Here is a 14,249-nt window from a genome sequence, read left to right as displayed (position 1 = left end):
GTATTTTTTTTTATCTACCGATTGTGACTATGTTCTTCTCTTCCTTGAGAAATTCAAAATTCTATTGGTTTTCAAAAATTTGAATTTTGGGCTACTACCACAATCGGTAAATAAATAACATCACGATAGATAATAAACATCGCGAAACAACCGATTGTGCAAATAGAGAAATTCAAAATTCCATTGGTTTTTGAAGATTTCGGATTTGAGACTACTAGCATAATCGGTAGATAATGATCAATACAATCGGTAGATAATAAACATCATGAGTCTACCGATTGTGTAAATAGAGAAATTCAAAATTCCATTGGTTTTTGAAGATTTCGAATTTGGGACTACTAGCACAATCAGTAGATAATGAACATCACGAGACTACCGATTGTATAATCGGTAGATAGTAAACATCACGAGTTTACCGATCGTGAAAATAGAGAAACTCAAAATTCCATTGGTTTTTGAAAATTTCGAAGTTGGGACTACTAGCACAATCGGTAGATAATGAACATCACGAGACTACTGATTATACAATCGGTAGATAATAAACATCACGAGTCTACCGTTTGTGAAAATATAGAAACTCAAAATTCCATTGGTTTTTGAGAATTTCGAATTTGGGACTACAATCGGTAGATAATAAACATCACGAGACTACCGATTGTATAATCGGTAGATAACAAACATCACGAGTCTACCGATTGTATAATCGGTAGATAATAAACATCACGAGTCTACCGATTGTGCAAATAAAGAAACTCAAAATTCCATGGTTTTTGAAAATTTTGAATTTGGGGCAACAACCACAATCGGTAGATAAAGAACATCACGAGACTACCATTTTAACTACCGAGTATAATTTGCGTAACACAAACCAACATACATCAAATTAAACTATCGATTGTAGTATTGACTACCGATTATTGAGGGCATTTTAGACATCAAATTAAACATCACGAGACTATCAAGTGAATTTGGAAAGTTGATTAGTGATATCACCCCTAATTAGTCACCCCTAATTCTAGTTTTGGGTGGCTTTATTTTAGTTTTGGGTGACCTTATTTTATCTTATTAGTCACCCCTAATTCTTTCGGGGTCGCCCCTAATGACGCAAGGATATTTTAAGGGTTAAATCATATACTATTGGAGATAGTTTATTAGGTATAGGGTCCTATATTTGCTACATGTGTAAACTCTCCTAAATAAAAGTCTTAATTAGACTTCCACATAGGATTTTTTACACCCACTGTTGGAGATGCTCTAAAGTCTAAACTATGACCAGCTCAAATCCGACATAAAGTTACATTTACAGTGGTACTGGGTTGATCTCCTAAAATCCCATGAAAGAGAACGAGACTGAATCGTCTTGTCAGTAACTTAGGGAAATTTCTATTCAATGTTCAAATGAAAATTTTTGTTGAGCCGGGTGGATGGCCAAACACGTTTTTCCATTATGGGAAGAGAAGTGGGCGGCTGATCATCAAACGCGCGTGTCAACTAAAAACGTTGGCGTTTTAAGAAAAAACGGGCGGTCTACCTAAACACGCTGGCATGTGATGCACAACCGCCAAAGGCTAGTTTTTCAAATTTAAAAAACAATGATTTTTTTTTTCAAATTTAAAAAACAATGATTTTTTTTTCAAATTTACCTCTACAAATTACCACCCTCTTCAAAAAATTCACTCACACCAAAATTCACTTCTCTTGAATTTTCTCTTCTAAATCTATTTTAATTTTTAGTTTTATTATTGGTGAAATGCTGAAAAGGCGATCACACTTTTTTGCTATGCAAACTTGAAGCTGTTGTTTCTAAGATATATGAAAGTTTTAAAAAGATCGAAAATTATAAGAAGGAAGTGCAAGTTTTTGAAGTTGCTCCAAGAAAATGTTCCGTTAAAAGGCAGAAAAGAGCTCCAGTTTTGAAAATAAACAATAAAAAATTCAAAAACAAAGGAGAAACTGTCAAAGAGCGCATCGAATGGAAGATACGTCAAATGAAGATAAACAGGAAGCCAAAGCTTGTACTTGATTTTTATTGAAGTTGTTTAGTACTTTTTATTATTGTGTATGTTTATATCTTGTAAAAGAATTGGCAGCAATATCAATGAATGAAAATATTTATAATAGATTTCCACTTCAGATTAAGCGATAATTATTACATTTTAAACTTTCATATAACATCAAACTACATTTTAATAAACGACAAAAATAATATCAAACTACATCAAATCCAACGACATTATCTCTATAGAGTCCATGGCATTCAAAATGCTTAAACTATCTTCTGGTTTCTTCAGTAAACTTGGTCTGAGCGATGGTTTTCTGTAAAACATATAAACAACAAGTTAAGATATTTATGATGCAATTGATCAGTGAAGACAAAGGTAAGATACTCGCTAGTTTTTCGTTGGATAATCTAGAATTTCTACGGTGAACCATTCACAAAACTTCTGTATAATGTTTGATATCATTAGTGATGAATGAAAATCTTAGTTCTATGCTCTTACTAGTTCTTATGGTTTCGTTCCGCGATACTACAAAATGTTCCAATACTTTTTCCCAGAAATAGTCACTGTTCATTAGTCTCATCATACAATGTAACCAACATCGAACAAGAGTAACATCTTCTTCTATTGTAAATACCGGGAGAGGCATTAGAGTTTAGTAAAGATGTGCTTGAGATGGACCATCTTTAAGAATGTTGAAACATTCTTCATAAAGAAAAGGTTTACCATGAGCTTCCTCCCAAATATTAAGAGCTGTTTGGATCACTTCAGCTTCAGTTACACCGATGAAATTTTCTCGATCAATTTCTCTTACCAAAGAAAGAAATGGATTGACTACAAACCTAATAAATCGAAAACGAGCATACAAGCGAGGGGAATCTCGGTTTCTCCGGTTCCCCGTTAGTGAGACAAACATTGTAAAAATGTTCTCCCAAAAAGAACTGTCTTGATAGCTTATACCAACGATTACCCTATAAAAAAAGAGAGAGGATCCATGGACACTCTTAGATGAACACTATCATACATGATTTGCATTATTTTTGCCACAAAATCCCAACGAAGATGAATTTGAATCTAACATTTTGATGATACATTCCTTTTATAAGACTCTACATTTCTACCAAAATGAGCACAATTCGAAGATGAAACTGTTAGGATATGGGGCCGGCTTTTTTATCGGGTCAGGTTTTGGATCTGTATGTACCCAAAAAGAATCCTACTCCGTAAACAGTCCTAAATATGACCAGCTAAAAATTCTACATACACTAGACACCCACGATTATCTAAGCAGTGTTTTTTAGTAATTGAGTTATGCATCCTTCACTAGGAAAATGTCTTTTTGTTTCTGGTTGTTGTTACGATGAAAAACGAGCTTGATATATATTAATATAAGCAAAAGTATCACTTTTTAAGAAGTAAATTTTGTGGTACTTAACTAAATCGAAAAACTAAATTACTAATTTGATCATTAAGACATTAAGTTTAAAACATACTTTAAGATGATGGTATTTGGATCTTCCAGAAGAAGAAGCCAGTCTCACAAATTGGGAATTAAAAACAAAATGTTTCAAATAAAGTTAAACATTGATTTATAAAATTCATTCTCTAATTATATTTTCACCTTAATGCCAAGCACTATGGTGAGGGATTTTCATTAGCTACATCTTATTTAAAGCTAAAGGAAATGGGTCTAAAGCCAACCTCACTATGGCATAAAGTGAAAAAACAAATGGGTTTCTGTAATGTGAAAAAGCAAATGAATACTTAGTCTCCGTGTGATTTCCCTTAGCTACAAGGCGCATCAGATAGGATCCACTTTAAAGTGTATCTAAGGGATATCGCTACATTTAAGCGATACAAAAGACTTTTGATTTCGCTACAATTAAGCTATAGCGAAGAGAAATCCTTCACCACGTTGCTTGGCCTAACTTCAGTTTTTTTTAAAGTCTGAAAACTATCCAGACACCCGCAAAGTATTTCGAATCTATATATAGAGTTGACTAATTGAAAGGAATTTCAGTACATGCACTTCTTAATAATTAATCATTGTTGTCAGATTTCATATTATTTTTCTAATCAAATACAATCTCCAAAGACATCATTGAAAGCAAAACAAACTCAATTTTCAATTAGAAGCCGATATCTTTGAAAATGACCGCCAAATATATTTTTTAATGTTATTATTTTTGGAACAAAAATTAATTTACGATGTTAACTAGAATTGGTATAAGTGAATACCCCACAAAATTGAACATGTTCGACGCTTTTGTGTTTAGTGGTATTAAAGAATGCCTTTGAGCTTTGGAATGAATTTTGGAAAAGGTTTTTCATGTCTCAACTCAAAATATAATAAATTAAAGCTTGTAAAATTTTATCTATCCCCTTTTTGAGGGGAAAGAGAAAGGCGTACCAAATCAAAAAGAGATCTGCGAGATCCCAAATGTAGGCAATACTCAAATAGAACTAATTTTTATCTCTTATCCAGCAGAGTTGTAAATACAATATTTACACCAAAATAAAAACCACATCTCCTCCATATGTAAAAAATGATCCGAGCTGCTACAAAGCAGAAAACAATAATCAAAGTTTACATAAATATGTAGATGACAAAAATACAACATTTACCAAATACTGACAGTTGTATAGGTCCTACGAGCTAGAGTGCTGAGAGAGAACCTAGGTCGAGGTCGGGAAGATGAATCTTTAGCATTTCAAGATTTAGTGGGCATTATACTCTCATAACCACGACCTGAAGACAAAGACCAAACCACGTGCATGATATGAGTTTGGATCCAACAACGAAGATAGAGACCGAAGACACAGCTAGAAGTCAAGCCCACTGATACATATATATCTTCCTCTCCCTGAGAACTAGTGATCCTCAAGACGGACTGAGCGAAGAATCCTATATTAGGAAGAAATCCTTATTTAGGCAGAATTCCTAGTTAGGAAAGAGTTTTGTTTTAAGCAACACTCTTAGTTTAGGAAATAGATTTCTAGAAGGTTTTGGGAAACCGTTAAACCTATAAATAAAGATGCTTAGCCCATAGATAAGACAATCTAGAGAGTGTGGTTTGACACCTAGAAAAGGAGGTTTAACACACAAACCTAGAGAGAAGTTTGTGAGGCAATTGATTATTGCAAAAGCAAGCTTAGCAAACAGTTTAAGGTTGATCCACTGTTTAGAGAGATTGTGAGCATAACAAAGAGAGAATTGTAATAGTTTTCTTGTTCATAATCTAGAGAAGATATATTTCTTCGAATTACTATCTGGTGTCTTCTGTTTTCTTAGTTTTCGTCTATTATTATTCTGAATTCCGCCTCTATAATAATAGTCACCAAGGTACAGAGATCAATACGTATCAAGTTGGTATCAGAGCAAGGTTTATTTATTTTAGGAAAGATTCATGTGGTCTATGGTCTTCACTATATCTCTCTACAAAAAACTTGGAGAGTTACTCGAAAAACAAGAATACGTTAAAAGGACACAAAAACCAAGGATGACTAAGACAGACGATGAGTCTAAGACTGATGAACCAAAAACTACCGATGAGAAGGTGGTTATGTTAAAAAAGAGATGAAGACTATTCAAACTACCCTGGACGAGTTGGTTGCTTGTATTCGTTCTAATACACAAAATCTAAAACCTTTGAAAAAGACGAAATCTCCATCTTGAGTTCGAAAGAAGAGGATGAGAAGGAAGACGAAGAAAGCGAAGAGGAAGAAGAAAAGATTCCTAAATGCACAAAAGCAACAAAACCTCGTGGTAAGTTTATGAATCATGGTAGGAATCTAAAAATTGATTTTCATGTCGATATTCCGCTTTATGATGGAAGTGTAGATGCAGAGAAATTGGATGATTGGATAGAGCGTCCAGAGACGTACTTTTCTTTCTTTGAATATATTTCGAAGGAGGATATAGCTTTTACGGCATTGAAGCTTTCAAAACATGCTCTAATATGGTGGAAGGCTTATCAAAGACAATACTTAAGTAAAGGAGCATTGTCGTGGAAGGGATTCAAGGAAGTTGTGAGGAAACAATTTTATCTGGTTGGCTACCTTGAAGAGAGATGGTTCAAGTGGTACAACTTGAAGCAGTCATACAACCAAACCGTGCAAGAATATACTTCGGAATTTCAGAATCAAGCTATGGTTCTGGATTTAGACTTGGAAGATTATGCTATCTATATGAAGTATATCTCCGGGTTCCATGAGTATATACGGAAGAAGTTGAAGATGTTTTCGGTGGATACTATCTCCGAAGCAAGCATAAAACCTAATGCTATTGAAGGCAGTCTTAAGAAATCTGATGTTGAGGGAAACACCAAGGGGAAGTCTAGAGGTTTCCTTGCTAAAGGAGATGAAAGGAGCAAAGAGGATAGGAAGTCTAAAGACAAAGAAGGTTTGACTTGCACTCATTGCAAACAAACATGACATGTTGTCGACAAGTGTTGGATGAAGTATCCTAATCTAAAACCAAAAGGGTTGCAGAATAAAGAAGCCAAGAAGGCAACACTAGTCGCACAAGCTCCAATAGAAGTCAAAGGACTAACGGAACCCAACTCAAAGCTCTCTCTTGTGGCAGGAGAAAAAGAAGGACCTTCAAAAGATGACCTTAGGGAACGACTCTTCACAGTTAAGATGCAGGTTAAGACAACACTTATAGATGCTGCTATTGACCCGGGAAGTCAGAAGAATTTACTTTCACATTCTTTGGTACAAAAATTGGGTTTGAAGACTTCCAAACATCTGAAACCTTATCCTTTAGGGTGGCTTCAAAAGGAAGGTGGGCTACAGGATGCAGAGCAGTGTACGTTGAAGTTTGCTTTTGATGAATCATATATTGATGAGGTTACATGCGACGTGGTTCCATTAGATGTTTGTCAGGTTGTACTTGGTAGTCCTTACTTGTGGGACCGAGATGCGGTTTTACATAGGAGAGACCAGAAGTATACCTTTACCAAAGATGGGAAAGCTTTTGTAATACGATCTATAGACTCTCCTCTTGAGGGAGCGAGCTTGATTACAACCACTCAGGCTAAACGATTGGTGAATGCTAGTACAAAGTTCATTCTCCTTGTGACCCTTTCTCTTGACGAGAAGTCGAGTAGAGTTTGTTTGGAGACCCTAACCAAATAACAAGAACACGACATAAGAAGGTTAAAGATGTTTGAACCACCATTACTAGATAATGACGGAGATGACAAGATAATCTTGCCACATGTGGAAGACTTGTGGTTTGATAGAGAAGAATCACTCGAAGAGGATTACATTACGGAGTGAAGAGAGACTAAGTCAAGACAAGAAGATAAAGACGCTTTTTCTAGTTGGAAGTCGAAGTCAAGTTCCCAGCAAGGAGAGATGGTTCAGCATGGAGAAATGAACTCTCGAGTTCCCTAAACTCAAAATCTAACTTTCACAGGAGTTCAAGTTCTTGAGGGAGGGCGCATGATACATATGTATCTTCCTCTCCCCGAGAACTAGTGATCCTCAAGACGGATTGAGGATATAATTGTAATTTATGAGGGATTACTGAATACTTCATAGACAAGGTAATATACCTAGATAATGAAATATACCTAGAAAAGATATTATTCCCAGATAAGGAAATAGATTCCTAGAAGGTTTTGGGAAACCATCAAACCTATAAATAGAGATGCTTAGCACATAGCTAAGACAATCTAGAGAGTATGGTTTGACACATAGAAAAGGAGGTTTACACACAAACCTATAGAGAAGTTTGTGAGGCAATTGATTATTGCAAAAGCAAGCTTAGCAAACAGTTTAAGGTTGATCCACTGTTTAGAGAGATTGTGAGCGTAACAAAGCGAGAATTGTAATAGTTTTCTTGTTCATAATCTAGAAAATATATATTTATTCGAATTACTATCTTGTGTCTTCTGTTTTCTTAGTTTTCGTCTATTATTATTCTGAATTCCGCCTCTATAATAATAGTCACCAAGGTACAGAGATCAATACGTATCACCCACAACCTGGAGTAGGAGTCTCGTGACAAGGTGATATGACGAGGGTACCCAAGTACACCAGAATATTTTCGTTTCAACCTATAAGTCCGATACCAAGTGTGATTGTCTATGGACAAAGTCGAGACAACACAACAACAAGGTATACACTTGATAATAGTTATGGTATTAAACCGATATACTATAGGATCACAATCAAGTGTCTTGGATTAACGTACTAGTGTATTTACTTTTAATTATAATAAAACAATTACAATTGGGGAAAATAAAACCAAATCACACAACAAGATTTTGTTAACGAGGATGCAGAAAAACCCCGGGACCTAGTCCAGTTTTTAGTACTCTCAGAATTAAGCCACTAAATAAATAAGAAAGCCAACTTCGTATAATTGAGACCAAATGATCTACCCCTAGTTACTTAGTTCGCTCAGTATCCATGCGCCTACAACCGTCTGGCCAACACATATGAATCCCAAGACAGAAATCACTATCTTGAGTTGCTTTATCGATGAAAAGTCTTAAGCACTCAATTCCCTTTGATCGTCTTCCAAACAGTAAAGGAACAAAGTTGTTGGTTAAATACTCTAATAACTTTTTAAGAAAAGATTCGTTGAGTTTGTGACAATGGCTCTTCCGTTTAATTAAGTAAACTCCTTCGTCGGGTAAGATCAATCCAAATCCGAAATAATCAGATCTAGATTCAAAATTATCGGATTCGGATACTGAAGAATACCACCAAATGATAGTTGGCGATCTATACGACTATGTGATCAAATCTATCAAAGATAAATCAGATCTTAGTCGGATTTCAGTCGATCAAGATGTGTGCACAAATATCGCGAGAGGTGAAAACCAATAAGAAAAATCTTTTTTCTTCAAATCTTCAATTGTACTTGCACACCACAAACTTGATTCCACTTATGATCGATCACACATAGAATGGAGTCTGTTAACAATGAATGATGACAAGTTGTATTCAGATCTAAAAACAGTTCTGAAGATCTCATCAATAATTTGATATAGTTTGAGTGATCTTATGTCAGAAGAGAAGGCTCTCAAGAATAATCAAACCAGGTGCAATCAAAGTTTCAACAACCGTTAGTCAATCAAATCAATAATTGAAAACTAAAATAACAATGTAATTGTATAGTTTCCCACCATCGGTACTCGTAAAGCTTCTTGATCTCACGGAAGTCTTTAAATGAGTTGACGTAAGAGATTTCGCCTAATTAGGGTGCTTTCCTCTTTGGATAGTTGGCTCCAACATAAATTATACAAATGAAGTTTTCTTGCCTCTTAGGATAGTTCGCAAGAAATGGAAACTCAACTATTTATAGACCAAGTTTGTTTGGACAACAAGGAAATTCTAAAACCGAAAGATTCTCAAGATATACAATAAAGTGCCTAATTTCGGTTGTCATATTTTCAACTAATATCCAACCTGTAATTGCGAAATCTCTGTTTAGAAAATTTCAAATATTATTTTAGCACTTAATTAATGTATCTTTTCAAGAGATATGTTTTGATTGCTGGAAAATCAAAAACATATAATTCGAAAATCTTAATTAAAAGATTCTCAATTTTTGGTTTAGGATCACCTTGAGTATCTGATGTAGTTTTGATTGTGGTAAGAAAAGATTCGTTGCTCGGACTATTTTTAAAGATTTGGTTTAAGATTAACTAAAGAAACACTAATTAAAATTGATTTTTTTTTACCAAGGAGAGATGATTCTAGGGTTTTGGATTCCATTACTTCCAACATTTGTAAACTCAATAACAACTTTTTTGACAAAATACTCCTTCTTTACTCAAAACAATTTTCGAACCCAATCTCATGTTTTGGAAGATATAACATTACAAGCTCTTTTTTTATGACTCTCGTCGCTATTCTAAGGCCTAATTTTCCTTCGCTTATAAAAGATCGGCAGCTTAACTCCCCAAAAAAATTTTTACGAAGCATATAAAGAAGAGAAAAATTTAATAATTTAAAAGCACGATAATGGAGTGGTTATGTCAAAGAAGATAATTACTAAAATTCACTTATTGAAAATAGCTTCTTCCAAAACCCTAGAAAAGAAATTTAGCTACTCATGAATCGAGAATTGGAGAAAACTTGGTTAATCATTGTATTCAAAACATATAAATATGCTTACAACGATTTATAGTCGCTACAGGTATTCAGCAACAAAAACTGCTCAGCTGCTACTGCTGCTAAAGGTCTATCGTTATAGAACCGTATATGATTGTTGATGAACAATACTTTTATGCGACTGTCTTGAGCGTACCTTATTCTTCGTGTTCTTGAGTTGCAGCAGCAGAAAACTTTGCATGCAACTCATAATTTCTCGATTCCTAGCTCTCTATTCTATTCCAGACTCTCGGTATCCTTCTATGACTCAGACACTCTCTATTTATACACAACAGGATCGAAAAATCCCTTAAAATCTTCAATTATTCTTCCTTCCCAAGTCACGGACTTTCTTCACCGGAAGTAACGAGAATTTCTTTACACGGCTTCGTAGTTGTCCAAACTGTTAACAAAATCTCTCCAGATGACTACAGAAGATATTCTCTCGGATTCTTTCCACCGATAACACCAGCACATTAAGCAACAAACCCGCGCATGGAAAAACTTCCCAATAATAGCTTTACTTCCTTGTTTTCTCCCAATCGATGGATACTTCCTTATTTATGGAATCCAAGGCTCCTAACAATCCTGTTTGGGTGTAATAACTGATCCAAGTCAACCTAATGATCGAATCCAACCAAATCTCTTCTCAAAATCGATCCGAAGTTCCCGTGAATATCTAACTCCCTGTTTTGCTCCAAACCAACAATACAACCCAATTTGATCGAGTGTAATGGACCTACCAACCCTTTTTAGTGATAACTGATAGACACATTTTTGTGTCTAAATTGTCCTCAATTTTCTCTATGTTGGTACTCGATTTTGTACTTATTTTGGTGTTTTGTGTGTTTGTAGGTATTTTTGGAAAATAAATGTTTTTGGAAGAATTAGCTCGAAAAACTACTAAAGGCGCCCCCGAAGGACATTTTCTAAGCGGACCTCAGATTTGGCTAAGGGGAACCCGCGGTTATGTGCAGCTCAAATTTGTTCTCAGCACCCAAATTACTATCGGCACCCTAATAGAAGGATAAGAGGCACCCTTCATCTTCAACATTCAAAAATAATATTTGCGGGAAATTTGGTTCCACCGATAAAGGATTTATTATCTTTAAGATAAGAATATCTTCTTGCCTTATAAACAGGAAGAATTTGAAGAAAAAGGAAGTTATCTTGTATTAAACAAGAGAGATATCCTTGGAAGATTTTATCTTGGATTTTATTTTGCGAATTAAAGAAGATATGAGTTTAGTAAAGAAATATGGAGAATAAAGAGAAGAAAAAATTCCTGAAGATATTTTTAATTAAAAAGAAGAAGATTTTGGAGTTATGGAAGAATAGATTTGAGTAATGTGTATTTGTGTGTATAAATAGAGAGCTAGAGAGCACATTTGAGGGGGAGAGTTGGGAAAAGAAAATAAAATCATTGCGTTAATAATTTTCTCCCATTTTCATTATTTGTAAACACTTTGATCAATGAAATTATATTTCGAGCGTGTTTCCAACCTAATGTGCTAAACCCAATATTGGGATGACGGAGGAAGCTGGATTTCATCAATGTGGTAATTTGATTAATTCTTTTATTTACTTTTTGCGCCGATTTTAAATGATTTATGATTTCTATTAATCAATTGTCATCTTGTTAGATAGTGTATGCTTAGTATTAGGTGCTTTAGATACACTATGCTTGTAATTTACAATTGATGTTTTAAGAAATCTACTTTGGCAAAGAATAGAGTTATTGTTTCTTTTGTTTTGAGCGATAAATGTCTAGGATTAATTTATGAACCCATGAACATGAAAAGCAGTGGAATCCCGAGTCTCGGTCTCTCTTCATCCTGTGACAAAATTTGTATATATATTTTCTTATTTGTAGTATTTTTATATTTAAGCCTAGAATCAATCCAACAAAGTCCGAGTGAATGACAACCTTTCTTACCACTATTAATAACATGCCCATACTAACCCATCGGAGAAATTCAATATTGCCAGAAATCTTCGAAATCAAAAGTAGAAAATCTGGTAGTTGATATTTATTTGAACTAAATTTTCCCGCCAACAGATGTTCTTCTTAATCTCGTCGTTCCATCAAATTCTACACAAAACGCTCGACCTTACCATCTCTGTTAGATTAAATCAAGCCTCCCCAATTAATTTCAGCCATTGAATCTCTTCAGAACACCTTGAAATCTTTAACCTAACTCTGCAACCAGTTTTCTCGCCAAAATATAAATTCAAAAGGTTGAAGATGACCTCCAAGGGTACAAGAAGTAATTTTGGGCTGTAAATAGCAGAAACACTTCTGGGTATCTTTAACACATTTCTTCGGAGGTTCAAACACCACTTTTCGAATTCTTCCACCAACAACAACCGTCTCTTATCTCTCAGATCCACTTATTTTCTTCAATTCTTTTCATCACTAAAGCTGCCATGCTTTCAGATGTAACTTGCATCACTAAAGCCGACATGCTTTTCAGATAAAGATGAAGAAATAAAATCGAATAATGAGAAATAATTCGCCTCCAAGGGTAGTTGCAAATGTAATGACACTTTAGCTCTTTTAAGCGACGTTTCTTATTCTTTTGCTCCAAAGTACCTAAAACTCAAAATTAAACATAAGATACATAATTTATAAGAAAACTTCACAAAGAAAGCATAAACAATTGATAAATATCAAGGTGTTTTAGACACCTATCAGTATCAAATAATATCTTTGAACAATTAGAGATAAGAATTATGTACATGTTATGTTGACATCTATAACTTTCCTATTTAGCAAACCCTAATTTCGAACTCACAGGAAATCGTAAAGTAATATGAGAATATTGATAATCGATTTTTTCTCTTGGACGGTTCTACTATGACTCCAAACATAGTTAAGGATCGGTTCTTGTTAGAGCATTGCTAGGTCGAACTCACAAGTGTTGTGATCTCAATATTTTTTGTCAAATTCAGTTTTCAAAACTATATCTTGATTTCTAGTCCACATTTAGTCAGTCTTGGATTAGGATAGAAGTGTGTAGTTCAAATTCGAATATCACAGTGTTCTACCGTTTGAAGGCGAAGATCAACAAGAGCTTTGGAGAACTTCAACATCAAAAGGTACGTGAAGACTGAACCACCTACATCTCAAGTTTCCACCTTTCTATCTTTGAGACATTCTCTCATGAATAAATTAGACAGTACATGCATAACATAAATTTCGAGTCAAGTTTATCTTGAATATCATTCTCGAAATATGAATAAGCTTAAGAATATTTGTTCATACTTGATGAATTTGGTTTAGAACAATTTATTATTTATAACCTAATCATGATTCAAGATTTAATCATTTAAAAATAGCCTAGAACAGTGATATGCATGTCATTGATATTATTCGGGAATGTTTCGAATCGATTATTAGAGAGATACAGAACTAATATAAATTTGGATACACGACAGTGCCAGTTCACATACTGGGAAAACTGTTATAGGTCCGGAGCCACATTACATGTACCCAGTACACGTACTGGCGTAGCTATAATTCGGGAACGAATTTTTGGTACGCATACCCGACATACATACCATAAAAAGTATGTGAACTCGTGAACCAGGAAAGGTACGCATACCTTGTATGCAAACCAGAAAAGATCTGTTGGTTTCAAAACCAAATAAGGTATGCATACCCAGTACGCATGCCATAAAAGATCTGAACTGGTTTTTGTCTTAAGGGTACACATCCCCAGTATACATACTATGACAAGAATATTCACGAACAACTATAATACACGTACCCGGTACACGTACTTACCCTGTAGAATATTTTCAGATGCATCAGAATTATTATATACGATAATTGGCATTTGAATAACTCTCTAAAAACACTATCTAGATATTTTTGATCATTTGTATGATTCAAGAAAAGTCTTAAAGTGTTATATGAAAATGATTAAGCTTATTTTTCAATTGGCTAGTTTTGGCTAACCTTCATGAACATGTCATTATACACGGTTCGGTTACGATTCACCCTAACCAGAGTGTATATTGTGTTATTGTTAATCTCAAGTCAAGTCTTTCATATAACGGTGATTATTGATTGCTTGGTTCCAAATTTATCTTAGCTTAAACCTAAAGCAACCTTGATATTGAAAGTCTATAAAA

Source organism: Papaver somniferum, chromosome 1 (assembly GCF_003573695.1).
Source record: "Papaver somniferum cultivar HN1 chromosome 1, ASM357369v1, whole genome shotgun sequence".
In the NCBI taxonomy this organism is placed as follows: Eukaryota; Viridiplantae; Streptophyta; class Magnoliopsida; order Ranunculales; family Papaveraceae; genus Papaver; species Papaver somniferum.
This window is presented reverse-complemented; position numbering follows the sequence as displayed.